Genomic DNA, 13,200 nt, shown 5'->3' with positions numbered 1-13,200 from the left:
TATCTGTGGAAAGCGGCAGTGCAGGGATAGGGAAGAAAACTATAGGCATCCAAAAGAGCCCGGCTAGCTCAGTCGGTAGAGCATGAGACTCTTAATCTCAGGGTGGGGGGTTCAAGCCCCACGTTGGGCGAAAACAACTAAAATTTTCGTGCTTTTTGACCAAAAAAATAGAAATTGAAAGTCTCTTTACAATATTTGCAATATTTTCATTGTTAACATGCAATATATGAATGCATGTCTGGATGATGTGTAATGGGGCAATACCACACCTTAATGTATTCACTGTAAAAGAAAAAGTATGTATCATCTTACTATAAAATAAAGTGGAGAAAACACAAATAAGACTTTTTTCCACACAGGTTTAATCGGCTATTTCCTGATATTCTTCAATGCGTTCGGATATTGACTGGTAATTGTGTTTGATACTTTCTTAGACTATTTCTGCCTCTGGCTGATGTGTATTTTCTTTCCAAACTCCACCAGAGCCTATGATTACACAGCATCCTATCTGTGGAAAACGGCAGTGCAGGGATAGGGAAGAAAACTATAGGCATCCAAAGGAGCCCGGCTAGCTCAGTCGGTAGAGCATGAGACTCTTAATCTCAGGGTCGTGGGTTCGAGCCCCACGTTGGGCGAAAACAACTAAAATTGTAGTGCTTTTTGACCAAAACAATACATCCTATCTGTGGAAAACGGCAGTGCAGGGATAGGGAAGAAAACTATAGGCATCCAAAAGAGCCCGGCTAGCTCAGTCGGTAGAGCATGAGACTCTTAATCTCAGGGTCGTGGGTTCGAGCCCCACGTTGGGCGAAAACAACTAAAATTGTAGTGCTTTTTGACCAAAAAAATACATCCTATCTGTGGAAAGCGGCAGTGCAGGGATAGGGAAGAAAACGTTGGGTGAAAACAACTAACATTTTCGTGCTTTTTGACCAAAAAAATAGAAATTGAAAGTCTCTTTACAATATTTGCAATATTTTCATTGTTAACATGCAATATATGAATGCATGTCTGGATGATGTGTAATGGGGCAATACCACACCTTAATGTATTCGCTGTAAAAGAAAAAGTATGTATCATCTTACTATAAAATAAAGTGGAGAAAACACAAATAAGACTTTTTTCCACACAGGTTTAATCGGCTATTTCCTGATATTCTTCAATGCGTTCTGATATTGACTGGTAATTGTGTTTGATACTTTCTTAGACTATTTCTGCCTCTGGCTGATGTGTATTTTCTTTCCAAACTCCACCAGAGCCTATGATTACACAGCATCCTATCTGTGGAAAGCGGCAGTGCAGGGATAGGGAAGAAAACTATAGGCATCCAAAAGAGCCCGGCTAGCTCAGTCGGTAGAGCATGAGACTCTTAATCTCAGGGTCGTGGGTTCGAGCCCCACGTTGGGCGAAAACAACTAAAATTTTAGTGCTTTTTGACCAAAAAAATAGAAATTGAAAGTCTCTTTGCAATATTTTCATTGTTAACATGCAATATATGAATGCATGTCTGGATGATGTGTAATGGGGCAATACCATACCTTAATGTATTCACTGTAAAAGAAAAAGTATGCATCATCTTACTATAAAATAAAGTGGAGAAAACACAAATAAGACTTTTTTCCACACAGGTTTAATCGGCTATTTCCTGATATTCTTCAATGCGTTCTGATATTGACTGGTAATTGTGTTTGATACTTTCTTAGACTATTTCTGCCTCTGGCTGATGTGTATTTTCTTTCCAAACTCCACCAGAGCCTATGATTACACAGCATCCTATCTGTGGGAAGCGGCAGTGCAGGGATAGGGAAGAAAACTATAGGCATCCAAAGGAGCCCGGCTAGCTCAGTCGGTAGAGCATGAGACTCTTAATCTCAGGGTCGTGGGTGCGAAACCCACGTTGGGCGAAAACAACTAAAATTTTAGTGCTTTTTGACCAAAAAAATAGAAATTGAAAGTCTCTTTACAATATTTGCAATATTTTGATTGTTAACATGCAATATATGAATGCATGTCTGGATGATGTGTAATGGGGCAATACCACACCTTAATGTATTCACTGTAAAAGAAAAAGTATGTATCATCTTACTATAAAAGAAAGTGGAGAAAACTCAAATAAGACTTTTTTCCACACAGGTTTAATCGGCTATTTCCTGATATTCTTCAATGCGTTCTGATATTGACTGGTAATTGTGTTTGATACTTTCTTAGACTATTTCTGCCTCTGGCTGATGTGTATTTTCTTTCAAAACTCCACCAGAGCCTATGATTACACAGCATCCTATCTGTGGAAAACGGCAGTGCAGGGATAGGGAAGAAAACTATAGGCATTCAAAGGAGCCCGGCTAGCTCAGTCGGTAGAGCATGAGACTCTTAATCTCAGGGTCGTGGGTGCGAGCCCCACGTTGGGCGAAAACAACTAAAATTTTAATGCTTTTTGACCAAAAAAATAGAAATTGAAAGTCTCTTTACAATATTTGCAATATTTTGATTGTTAACATGCAATATATGAATGCATGTCTGGATGATGTGTAATGGGGCAATACCACACCTTAATGTATTCACTGTAAAAGAAAAAGTATGTATCATCTTACTATAAAATAAAGTGGAGAAAACACAAATAAGACTTTTTTCCACACAGGTTTAATCAGCTATTTCCTGATATTCTTCAATGCGTTCTGATATTGACTGGTAATTGTGTTTGATACTTTCTTAGACTATTTCTGCCTCTGGCTGATGTGTATTTTCTTTCCAAACTCCACCAGAGCCTATGATTACACAGCATCCTATCTGTGGAAAACGGCAGTGCAGGGATAGGGAAGAAAACTATAGGTATCCAAAGGAGCCCGGCTAGCTCAGTCGGTAGAGCATGGAAATCTTAATCTCAGGGTCGTGGGTGCGAGCCCCACGTTGGGCGAAAACAACTAAAATTTTAATGCTTTTTGACCAAAAAAATAGAAATTGAAATTCTCTTTACAATATTTGCAATATTTTGATTGTTAACATGCAATATATGAATGCATGTCTGGATGATGTGTAATGGGGCAATACCACACCTTAATGTATTCACTGTAAAAGAAAAAGTATGTATCATCTTACTATAAAATAAAGTGGAGAAAACACAAATAAGACTTTTTTCCACACAGGTTTAATCAGCTATTTCCTGATATTCCTCAATGCGTTCTGATATTGACTGGTAATTGTGTTTGATACTTTCTTAGACTATTTCTGCCTCTGGCTGATGTGTATTTTCTTTCCAAACTCCACCAGAGCCTATGATTACACAGCATCCTATCTGTGGAAAACGGCAGTGCAGGGATAGGGAAGAAAACTATAGGTATCCAAAGGAGCCCGGCTAGCTCAGTCGGTAGAGCATGAGACTCTTAATCTCAGGGTTGTGGGTTCGAGCCCCACGTTGGGCAAAAACAACTAAAATTGTAGGACTTTTTGACCAAAAAAATACATCCTATCTGTGGAAAACGGCAGGGATAGGGAAGAAAACTATAGGCATCCAAAGGAGCCCGGCTAGCTCAGTCGGTAGAGCATGAGACTCTTAATCTCAGGGTCGTGGGTGCGAGCCCCACGTTGGGCGAAAACAACTAAAATTTTAGTGCTTTTTGACCAAAAAAATAGAAATTGAAAGTCTCTTTACAATATTTGCAATATTTTCATTGTTAACATACAATATATGAATGCATTTCTGGATGATGTGTAATGGGGCAATACCACACCTTAATGTATTCACTGTAAAAGAAAAAGTATGTATCATCTTACTATAAAATAAAGTGGAGAAAACACAAATAAGACTTTTTTCCACACAGGTTTAATCGGCTATTTCCTGATATTCTTCAATGCGTTCGGATATTGACTGGTAATTGTGTTTGATACTTTCTTAGACTATTTCTGCCTCTGGCTGATGTGTATTTTCTTTCCAAACTCCACCAGAGCCTATGATTACACAGCATCCTATCTGTGGAAAGCGGCAGTGCAGGGATAGGGAAGAAAACTATAGGCATCCAAAGGAGCCCGGCTAGCTCAGTCGGTAGAGCATGAGACTCTTAATCTCAGGGTCGTGGGTTCGAGCCCCACGTTGGGCGAAAACAACTAAAATTGTACTGCTTTTTGACCAAAAAAATACATCCTATCTGTGGAAAACGGCAGTGCAGGGATAGGGAAGAAAACTATAGGCATCCAAAGGAGCCCGGCTAGCTTAGTCGGTAGAGCATGAGACTCTTAATCTCAGGGTCGTGGGTTCGAGCCCCACGTTGGGCGAAAACAACTAAAATTATAGTGCTTTTTGACCAAAAAAATACATCCTATCTGTGGAAAACGGCAGTGCAGGGATAGGGAAGAAAACTATAAGCATCCAAAGGAGCCCGGCTAGCTCAGTCGGTAGAGCATGAGACTCTTAATCTCAGGGTCGTGGGCTCGAGCCCCACGTTGGGCGAAAACAACTAAAATTGTAGTGCTTTTTGACCAAAAAAATACATCCTATCTGTGGAAAGCGGCAGTGCAGGGATAGGGAAGAAAAGGTTGGGCGAAAACAACTAAAATTTTCGTGCTTTTTGACCAAAAAAATAGAAATTGAAAGTCTCTTTACAATATTTGCAATATTTTCATTGTTAACATGCAATATATGAATGCATGTCTGGATGATGTGTAATGGGGCAATACCACACCTTAATGTATTCACTGTAAAAGAAAAAGTATGTATCATCTTACTATAAAATAAAGTGGAGAAAACACAAATAAGACTTTTTTCCACACAGGTTTAATCGGCTATTTCCTGATATTCTTCAATGCGTTCGGATATTGACTGGTAATTGTGTTTGATACTTTCTTAGACTATTTCTGCCTCTGGCTGATGTGTATTTTCTTTCCAAACTCCACCAGAGCCTATGATTACACAGCATCCTATCTGTGGAAAACGGCAGTGCAGGGATAGGGAAGAAAACTATAGGCATCCAAAGGAGCCCGGCTAGCTCAGTCGGTAGAGCATGAGACTCTTAATCTCAGGGTCGTGGGTTTGAGCCCCACGTTGGGCGAAAACAACTAAAATGTTAGTGCTTTTTGACCAAAAAAATAGAAATTGAAAGTCTCTTTACAATATTTGCAATATTTTCATTGTTAACATGCAATATATGAATGCATGTCTGGATGATGTGTAATGGGGCAATACCACACCTTAATGTATTCACTGTAGAAGAAAAAGTATGTATCATCTTACTATAAAATAAAGTGGAGAAAACACAAATAAGACTTTTTTCCACACAGGTTTAATCGGCTATTTCCTGATATTCTTCAATGCGTTCTGATATTGACTGGTAATTGTGTTTGATACTTTCTTAGACTATTTCTGCCTCTGGCTGATGTGTATTTTCTTTCCAAACTCCACCAGAGCCTATGATTACACAGCATCCTATCTGTGGAAAGCGGCAGTGCAGGGATAGGGAAGAAAACTATAGGCATCCAAAGGAGCCCGGCTAGCTCAGTCGGTAGAGCATGAGACTCTTAATCTCAGGGTCGTGGGTTCGAGCCCCACGTTGGGCGAAAACAACTAAAATTGTAGTGCTTTTTGACCAAAAAAATACATCCTATCTGTGGAAAGCGGCAGTGCAGGGATAGGGAAGAAAACGTTGGGCGAAAACAACTAAAGTTTTCGTGCTTTTTGACCAAAAAAATAGAAATTGAAAGTCTCTTTACAATATTTGCAATATTTTCATTGTTAACATGCAATATATGAATGCATGTCTGGATGATGTGTAATGGGGCAATACCACACCTTAATGTATTCACTGTAAAAGAAAAAGTATGTATCATCTTACTATAAAATAAAGTGGAGAAAACACAAATAAGACTTTTTTCCACACAGGTTTAATCGGCTATTTCCTGATATTCTTCAATGCGTTCTGATATTGACTGGTAATTGTGTTTGATACTTTCTTAGACTATTTCTGCCTCTGGCTGATGTGTATTTTCTTTCCAAACTCCACCAGAGCCTATGATTACACAGCATCCTATCTGTGGAAAGCGGCAGTGCAGGGATAGGGAAGAAAACTATAGGCCTCCAAAGGAGCCCGGCTAGCTCAGTCGGTAGAGCATGAGACTCTTAATCTCACGGTCGTGGGTGCGAGCCCCACGTTGGGCGAAAACAACTAAAATTTTAATGCTTTTTGACCAAAAAAATAGAAATTGAAAGTCTCTTTACAATATTTGCAATATTTTGATTGTTAACATGCAATATATGAATGCATGTCTGGATGATGTGTAATGGGGCAATACCACACCTTAATGTATTCACTGTAAAAGAAAAAGTATGTATCATCTTACTATAAAATAAAGTGGAGAAAACACAAATAAGACTTTTTTCCACACAGGTTTAATCGGCTATTTCCTGATATTCTTCAATGCGTTCTGATATTGACTGGTAATTGTGTTTGATACTTTCTTAGACTATTTCTGCCTCTGGCTGATGTGTATTTTCTTTCCAAACTCCACCAGAGCCTATGATTACACAGCATCCTATCTGTGGAAAGCGGCAGTGCAGGGATAGGGAAGAAAACTATAGGCATCCAAAGGAGCCCGGCTAGCTCAGTCGGTAGAGCATGAGACTCTTAATCTCAGGGTCGTGGGTTCGAGCCCCACGTTGGGCGAAAACAACTAAAATTGTACTGCTTTTTGACCAAAAAAATACATCCTATCTGTGGAAAACGGCAGTGCAGGGATAGGGAAGAAAACTATAGGCATCCAAAGGAGCCCGGCTAGCTTAGTCGGTAGAGCATGAGACTCTTAATCTCAGGGTCGTGGGTTCGAGCCCCACGTTGGGCGAAAACAACTAAAATTATAGTGCTTTTTGACCAAAAAAATACATCCTATCTGTGGAAAACGGCAGTGCAGGGATAGGGAAGAAAACTATAAGCATCCAAAGGAGCCCGGCTAGCTCAGTCGGTAGAGCATGAGACTCTTAATCTCAGGGTCGTGGGCTCGAGCCCCACGTTGGGCGAAAACAACTAAAATTGTAGTGCTTTTTGACCAAAAAAATACATCCTATCTGTGGAAAGCGGCAGTGCAGGGATAGGGAAGAAAAGGTTGGGCGAAAACAACTAAAATTTTCGTGCTTTTTGACCAAAAAAATAGAAATTGAAAGTCTCTTTACAATATTTGCAATATTTTCATTGTTAACATGCAATATATGAATGCATGTCTGGATGATGTGTAATGGGGCAATACCACACCTTAATGTATTCACTGTAAAAGAAAAAGTATGTATCATCTTACTATAAAATAAAGTGGAGAAAACACAAATAAGACTTTTTTCCACACAGGTTTAATCGGCTATTTCCTGATATTCTTCAATGCGTTCAGATATTGACTGGTAATTGTGTTTGATACTTTCTTAGACTATTTCTGCCTCTGGCTGATGTGTATTTTCTTTCCAAACTCCACCAGAGCCTATGATTACACAGCATCCTATCTGTGGAAAGCGGCAGTGCAGGGATAGGGAAGAAAACTATAGGCATCCAAAGGAGCCCGGCTAGCTCAGTCGGTAGAGCATGAGACTCTTAATCTCAGAGTCGTGGGTGCGAAACCCACGTTGGGCGAAAACAACTAAAATTTTAGTGCTTTTTGACCAAAAAAATAGAAATTGAAAGTCTCTTTACAATATTTGCAATATTTTGATTGTTAACATGCAATATATGAATGCATGTCTGGATGATGTGTAATGGGGCAATACCACACCTTAATGTATTCACTGTAAAAGAAAAAGTATGTATCATCTTACTATAAAATAAAGTGGAGAAAACTCAAATAAGACTTTTTTCCACACAGGTTTAATCGGCTATTTCCTGATATTCTTCAATGCGTTCTGATATTGACTGGTAATTGTGTTTGATACTTTCTTAGACTATTTCTGCCTCTGGCTGATGTGTATTTTCTTTCCAAACTCCACCAGAGCCTATGATTACACAGCATCCTATCTGTGGAAAACGGCAGTGCAGGGATAGGGAAGAAAACTATAGGCATCCAAAGGAGCCCGGCTAGCTCAGTCGGTAGAGCATGAGACTCTTAATCTCAGAGTCGTGGGTGCGAAACCCACGTTGGGCGAAAACAACTAAAATTTTAGTGCTTTTTGACCAAAAAAATAGAAATTGAAAGTCTCTTTACAATATTTGCAATATTTTGATTGTTAACATGCAATATATGAATGCATGTCTGGATGATGTGTAATGGGGCAATACCACACCTTAATGTATTCACTGTAAAAGAAAAAGTATGTATCATCTTACTATAAAATAAAGTGGAGAAAACTCAAATAAGACTTTTTTCCACACAGGTTTAATCGGCTATTTCCTGATATTCTTCAATGCGTTCTGATATTGACTGGTAATTGTGTTTGATACTTTCTTAGACTATTTCTGCCTCTGGCTGATGTGTATTTTCTTTCCAAACTCCACCAGAGCCTATGATTACACAGCATCCTATCTGTGGAAAACGGCAGTGCAGGGATAGGGAAGAAAACTATAGGCATCCAAAGAAGCCCGGCTAGCTCAGTCGGTAGAGCATGAGACTCTTAATCTCAGGGTCGTGGGTGCGAGCCCCACGTTGGGCGAAAACAACTAAAATTTTAATGCTTTTTGACCAAAAAAATAGAAATTGAAAGTCTCTTTACAATATTTGCAATATTTTGATTGTTAACTTGCAATATATGAATGCATGTCTGGATGATGTGTAATGGGGCAATACCACACCTTAATGTATTCACTGTAAAAGAAAAAGTATGTATCATCTTACTATAAAATAAAGTGGAGAAAACACAAATAAGACTTTTTTCCACACAGGTTTAATCAGCTATTTCCTGATATTCTTCAATGCGTTCTGATATTGACTGGTAATTGTGTTTGATACTTTCTTAGACTATTTCTGCCTCTGGCTGATGTGTATTTTCTTTCCAAACTCCACCAGAGCCTATGATTACACAGCATCCTATCTGTGGAAAACGGCAGTGCAGGGATAGGGAAGAAAACTATAGGTATCCAAAGGAGCCCAGCTAGCTCAGTCGGTAGAGCATGAGAATCTTAATCTCAGGGTCGTGGGTGCGAGCCCCACGTTGGGCGAAAACAACTAAAATTTTAATGCTTTTTGACCAAAAAAATAGAAATTGAAATTCTCTTTACAATATTTGCAATATTTTGATTGTTAACATGCAATATATGAATGCATGTCTGGATGATGTGTAATGGGGCAATACCACACCTTAATGTATTCACTGTAAAAGAAAAAGTATGTATCATCTTACTATAAAATAAAGTGGAGAAAGCACAAATAAGACTTTTTTCCACACAGGTTTAATCAGCTACTTCCTGATATTCTTCAATGCGTTCTGATATTGACTGGTAATTGTGTTTGATACTTTCTTAGACTATTTCTGCCTCTGGCTGATGTGTATTTTCTTTCCAAACTCCACCAGAGCCTATGATTACACAGCATCCTATCTGTGGAAAATGGCAGTGCAGGGATAGGGAAGAAAACTATAGGTATCCAAAGGAGCCCGGCTAGCTCAGTCGGTAGAGCATGAGACTCTTAATCTCAGGGTTGTGGGTTCGAGCCCCACGTTGGGCGAAAACAACTAAAATTGTAGGACTTTTTGACCAAAAAAATGCATCCTATCTGTGGAAAACGGCAGTGCAGGGATAGGGAAGAAAACTATAGGCATCCAAAGGAGCCCGGCTAGCTCAGTCGGTAGAGCATGAGACTCTTAATCTCAGGGTTGTGGGTTCGAGCCCCACGTTGGGCGAAAACAACTAAAATTGTAGGACTTTTTGACCAAAAAAATACATCCTATCTGTGGAAAACGGCAGTGCAGGGATAGGGAAGAAAACTATAGGCATCCAAAGGAGCCCGGCTAGCTCAGTCGGTAGAGCATGAGACTCTTAATCTCAGGGTCGTGGGTTTGAGCCCCACGTTGGGCAAAAACAACTAAAATTTTAGTGCTTTTTGACCAAAAAATAGAAATTGAAAGTCTCTTTACAATATTTGCAATATTTTCATTGTTAACATGCAATATATGAATGCATGTCTGGATGATGTGTAATGGGGCAATACCACACCTTAATGTATTCACTGTAAAAGAAAAAGTATGTATCATCTTACTATAAAATAAAGTGGAGAAAACACAAATAAGACTTTTTTCCACACATGTTTAATCGGCTATTTCCTGATATTCTTCAATGCTTTCTGATATTGACTGGTAATTGTGTTTGATACTTTCTTAGACTATTTCTGCCTCTGGCTGATGTGTATTTTCTTTCCAAACTCCACCAGAGCCTATGATTACACAGCATCCTATCTGTGGAAAGCGGCAGTGCAGGGATAGGGAAGAAAACTATAGGCATCCAAAAGAGCCCGGCTAGCTCAGTCGGTAGAGCATGAGACTCTTAATCTCAGGGTGGGGGGTTCAAGCCCCACGTTGGGCGAAAACAACTAAAATTTTCGTGCTTTTTGACCAAAAAAATAGAAATTGAAAGTCTCTTTACAATATTTGCAATATTTTCATTGTTAACATGCAATATATGAATGCATGTCTGGATGATGTGTAATGGGGCAATACCACACCTTAATGTATTCACTGTAAAAGAAAAAGTATGTATCATCTTACTATAAAATAAAGTGGAGAAAACACAAATAAGACTTTTTTCCACACAGGTTTAATCGGCTATTTCCTGATATTCTTCAATGCGTTCGGATATTGACTGGTAATTGTGTTTGATACTTTCTTAGACTATTTCTGCCTCTGGCTGATGTGTATTTTCTTTCCAAACTCCACCAGAGCCTATGATTACACAGCATCCTATCTGTGGAAAACGGCAGTGCAGGGATAGGGAAGAAAACTATAGGCATCCAAAGGAGCCCGGCTAGCTCAGTCGGTAGAGCATGAGACTCTTAATCTCAGGGTCGTGGGTTCGAGCCCCACGTTGGGCGAAAACAACTAAAATTGTAGTGCTTTTTGACCAAAACAATACATCCTATCTGTGGAAAACGGCAGTGCAGGGATAGGGAAGAAAACTATAGGCATCCAAAAGAGCCCGGCTAGCTCAGTCGGTAGAGCATGAGACTCTTAATCTCAGGGTCGTGGGTTCGAGCCCCACGTTGGGCGAAAACAACTAAAATTGTAGTGCTTTTTGACCAAAAAAATACATCCTATCTGTGGAAAGCGGCAGTGCAGGGATAGGGAAGAAAACGTTGGGTGAAAACAACTAACATTTTCGTGCTTTTTGACCAAAAAAATAGAAATTGAAAGTCTCTTTACAATATTTGCAATATTTTCATTGTTAACATGCAATATATGAATGCATGTCTGGATGATGTGTAATGGGGCAATACCACACCTTAATGTATTCGCTGTAAAAGAAAAAGTATGTATCATCTTACTATAAAATAAAGTGGAGAAAACACAAATAAGACTTTTTTCCACACAGGTTTAATCGGCTATTTCCTGATATTCTTCAATGCGTTCTGATATTGACTGGTAATTGTGTTTGATACTTTCTTAGACTATTTCTGCCTCTGGCTGATGTGTATTTTCTTTCCAAACTCCACCAGAGCCTATGATTACACAGCATCCTATCTGTGGAAAGCGGCAGTGCAGGGATAGGGAAGAAAACTATAGGCATCCAAAAGAGCCCGGCTAGCTCAGTCGGTAGAGCATGAGACTCTTAATCTCAGGGTCGTGGGTTCGAGCCCCACGTTGGGCGAAAACAACTAAAATTTTAGTGCTTTTTGACCAAAAAAATAGAAATTGAAAGTCTCTTTGCAATATTTTCATTGTTAACATGCAATATATGAATGCATGTCTGGATGATGTGTAATGGGGCAATACCATACCTTAATGTATTCACTGTAAAAGAAAAAGTATGCATCATCTTACTATAAAATAAAGTGGAGAAAACACAAATAAGACTTTTTTCCACACAGGTTTAATCGGCTATTTCCTGATATTCTTCAATGCGTTCTGATATTGACTGGTAATTGTGTTTGATACTTTCTTAGACTATTTCTGCCTCTGGCTGATGTGTATTTTCTTTCCAAACTCCACCAGAGCCTATGATTACACAGCATCCTATCTGTGGGAAGCGGCAGTGCAGGGATAGGGAAGAAAACTATAGGCATCCAAAGGAGCCCGGCTAGCTCAGTCGGTAGAGCATGAGACTCTTAATCTCAGGGTCGTGGGTGCGAAACCCACGTTGGGCGAAAACAACTAAAATTTTAGTGCTTTTTGACCAAAAAAATAGAAATTGAAAGTCTCTTTACAATATTTGCAATATTTTGATTGTTAACATGCAATATATGAATGCATGTCTGGATGATGTGTAATGGGGCAATACCACACCTTAATGTATTCACTGTAAAAGAAAAAGTATGTATCATCTTACTATAAAAGAAAGTGGAGAAAACTCAAATAAGACTTTTTTCCACACAGGTTTAATCGGCTATTTCCTGATATTCTTCAATGCGTTCTGATATTGACTGGTAATTGTGTTTGATACTTTCTTAGACTATTTCTGCCTCTGGCTGATGTGTATTTTCTTTCAAAACTCCACCAGAGCCTATGATTACACAGCATCCTATCTGTGGAAAACGGCAGTGCAGGGATAGGGAAGAAAACTATAGGCATTCAAAGGAGCCCGGCTAGCTCAGTCGGTAGAGCATGAGACTCTTAATCTCAGGGTCGTGGGTGCGAGCCCCACGTTGGGCGAAAACAACTAAAATTTTAATGCTTTTTGACCAAAAAAATAGAAATTGAAAGTCTCTTTACAATATTTGCAATATTTTGATTGTTAACATGCAATATATGAATGCATGTCTGGATGATGTGTAATGGGGCAATACCACACCTTAATGTATTCACTGTAAAAGAAAAAGTATGTATCATCTTACTATAAAATAAAGTGGAGAAAACACAAATAAGACTTTTTTCCACACAGGTTTAATCAGCTATTTCCTGATATTCTTCAATGCGTTCTGATATTGACTGGTAATTGTGTTTGATACTTTCTTAGACTATTTCTGCCTCTGGCTGATGTGTATTTTCTTTCCAAACTCCACCAGAGCCTATGATTACACAGCATCCTATCTGTGGAAAACGGCAGTGCAGGGATAGGGAAGAAAACTATAGGTATCCAAAGGAGCCCGGCTAGCTCAGTC

At 39.1% G+C, this 13,200-nt stretch overlaps 9 non-coding genes across 9 annotated transcripts; all 9 read left to right on the top strand.

Annotated features, from left to right (window-relative positions):
- The first annotated feature begins 562 nt into the window (after positions 1-562).
- Positions 563-635, top strand: TRNAK-CUU (transfer RNA lysine (anticodon CUU)). Its single transcript has one exon. It is a non-coding gene; the product is annotated as a tRNA-Lys (tRNA).
- Positions 636-737: 102 nt separating this feature from the next.
- On the top strand, positions 738-810 carry TRNAK-CUU (transfer RNA lysine (anticodon CUU)). The gene has a single exon. It is a non-coding gene; the product is annotated as a tRNA-Lys (tRNA).
- Positions 811-1,335: 525 nt separating this feature from the next.
- On the top strand, positions 1,336-1,408 carry TRNAK-CUU (transfer RNA lysine (anticodon CUU)). The gene has a single exon. It is a non-coding gene; the product is annotated as a tRNA-Lys (tRNA).
- Positions 1,409-4,021: 2,613 nt separating this feature from the next.
- Positions 4,022-4,094, top strand: TRNAK-CUU (transfer RNA lysine (anticodon CUU)). The gene has a single exon. It is a non-coding gene; the product is annotated as a tRNA-Lys (tRNA).
- Positions 4,095-5,474: 1,380 nt separating this feature from the next.
- Positions 5,475-5,547, top strand: TRNAK-CUU (transfer RNA lysine (anticodon CUU)). The gene has a single exon. It is a non-coding gene; the product is annotated as a tRNA-Lys (tRNA).
- A 1,030-nt stretch (positions 5,548-6,577) lies between these two features.
- TRNAK-CUU (transfer RNA lysine (anticodon CUU)) lies at positions 6,578-6,650 on the top strand. Its single transcript has one exon. It is a non-coding gene; the product is annotated as a tRNA-Lys (tRNA).
- Positions 6,651-10,904: 4,254 nt separating this feature from the next.
- TRNAK-CUU (transfer RNA lysine (anticodon CUU)) lies at positions 10,905-10,977 on the top strand. The gene has a single exon. It is a non-coding gene; the product is annotated as a tRNA-Lys (tRNA).
- A 102-nt stretch (positions 10,978-11,079) lies between these two features.
- Positions 11,080-11,152, top strand: TRNAK-CUU (transfer RNA lysine (anticodon CUU)). The gene has a single exon. It is a non-coding gene; the product is annotated as a tRNA-Lys (tRNA).
- Positions 11,153-11,677: 525 nt separating this feature from the next.
- On the top strand, positions 11,678-11,750 carry TRNAK-CUU (transfer RNA lysine (anticodon CUU)). The gene has a single exon. It is a non-coding gene; the product is annotated as a tRNA-Lys (tRNA).
- The last annotated feature ends 1,450 nt before the right edge of the window (positions 11,751-13,200 follow it).

This window comes from Ambystoma mexicanum, chromosome 4q (assembly GCF_040938575.1).
Source record: "Ambystoma mexicanum isolate Mex_15411 chromosome 4q, UKY_AmexF1_1, whole genome shotgun sequence".
Lineage (NCBI taxonomy): Eukaryota > Metazoa > Chordata > Amphibia > Caudata > Ambystomatidae > Ambystoma > Ambystoma mexicanum.
The sequence above is the reverse complement of the archived record's forward strand: the minus strand, read 5'-3'. Positions and strand labels throughout refer to the sequence as shown.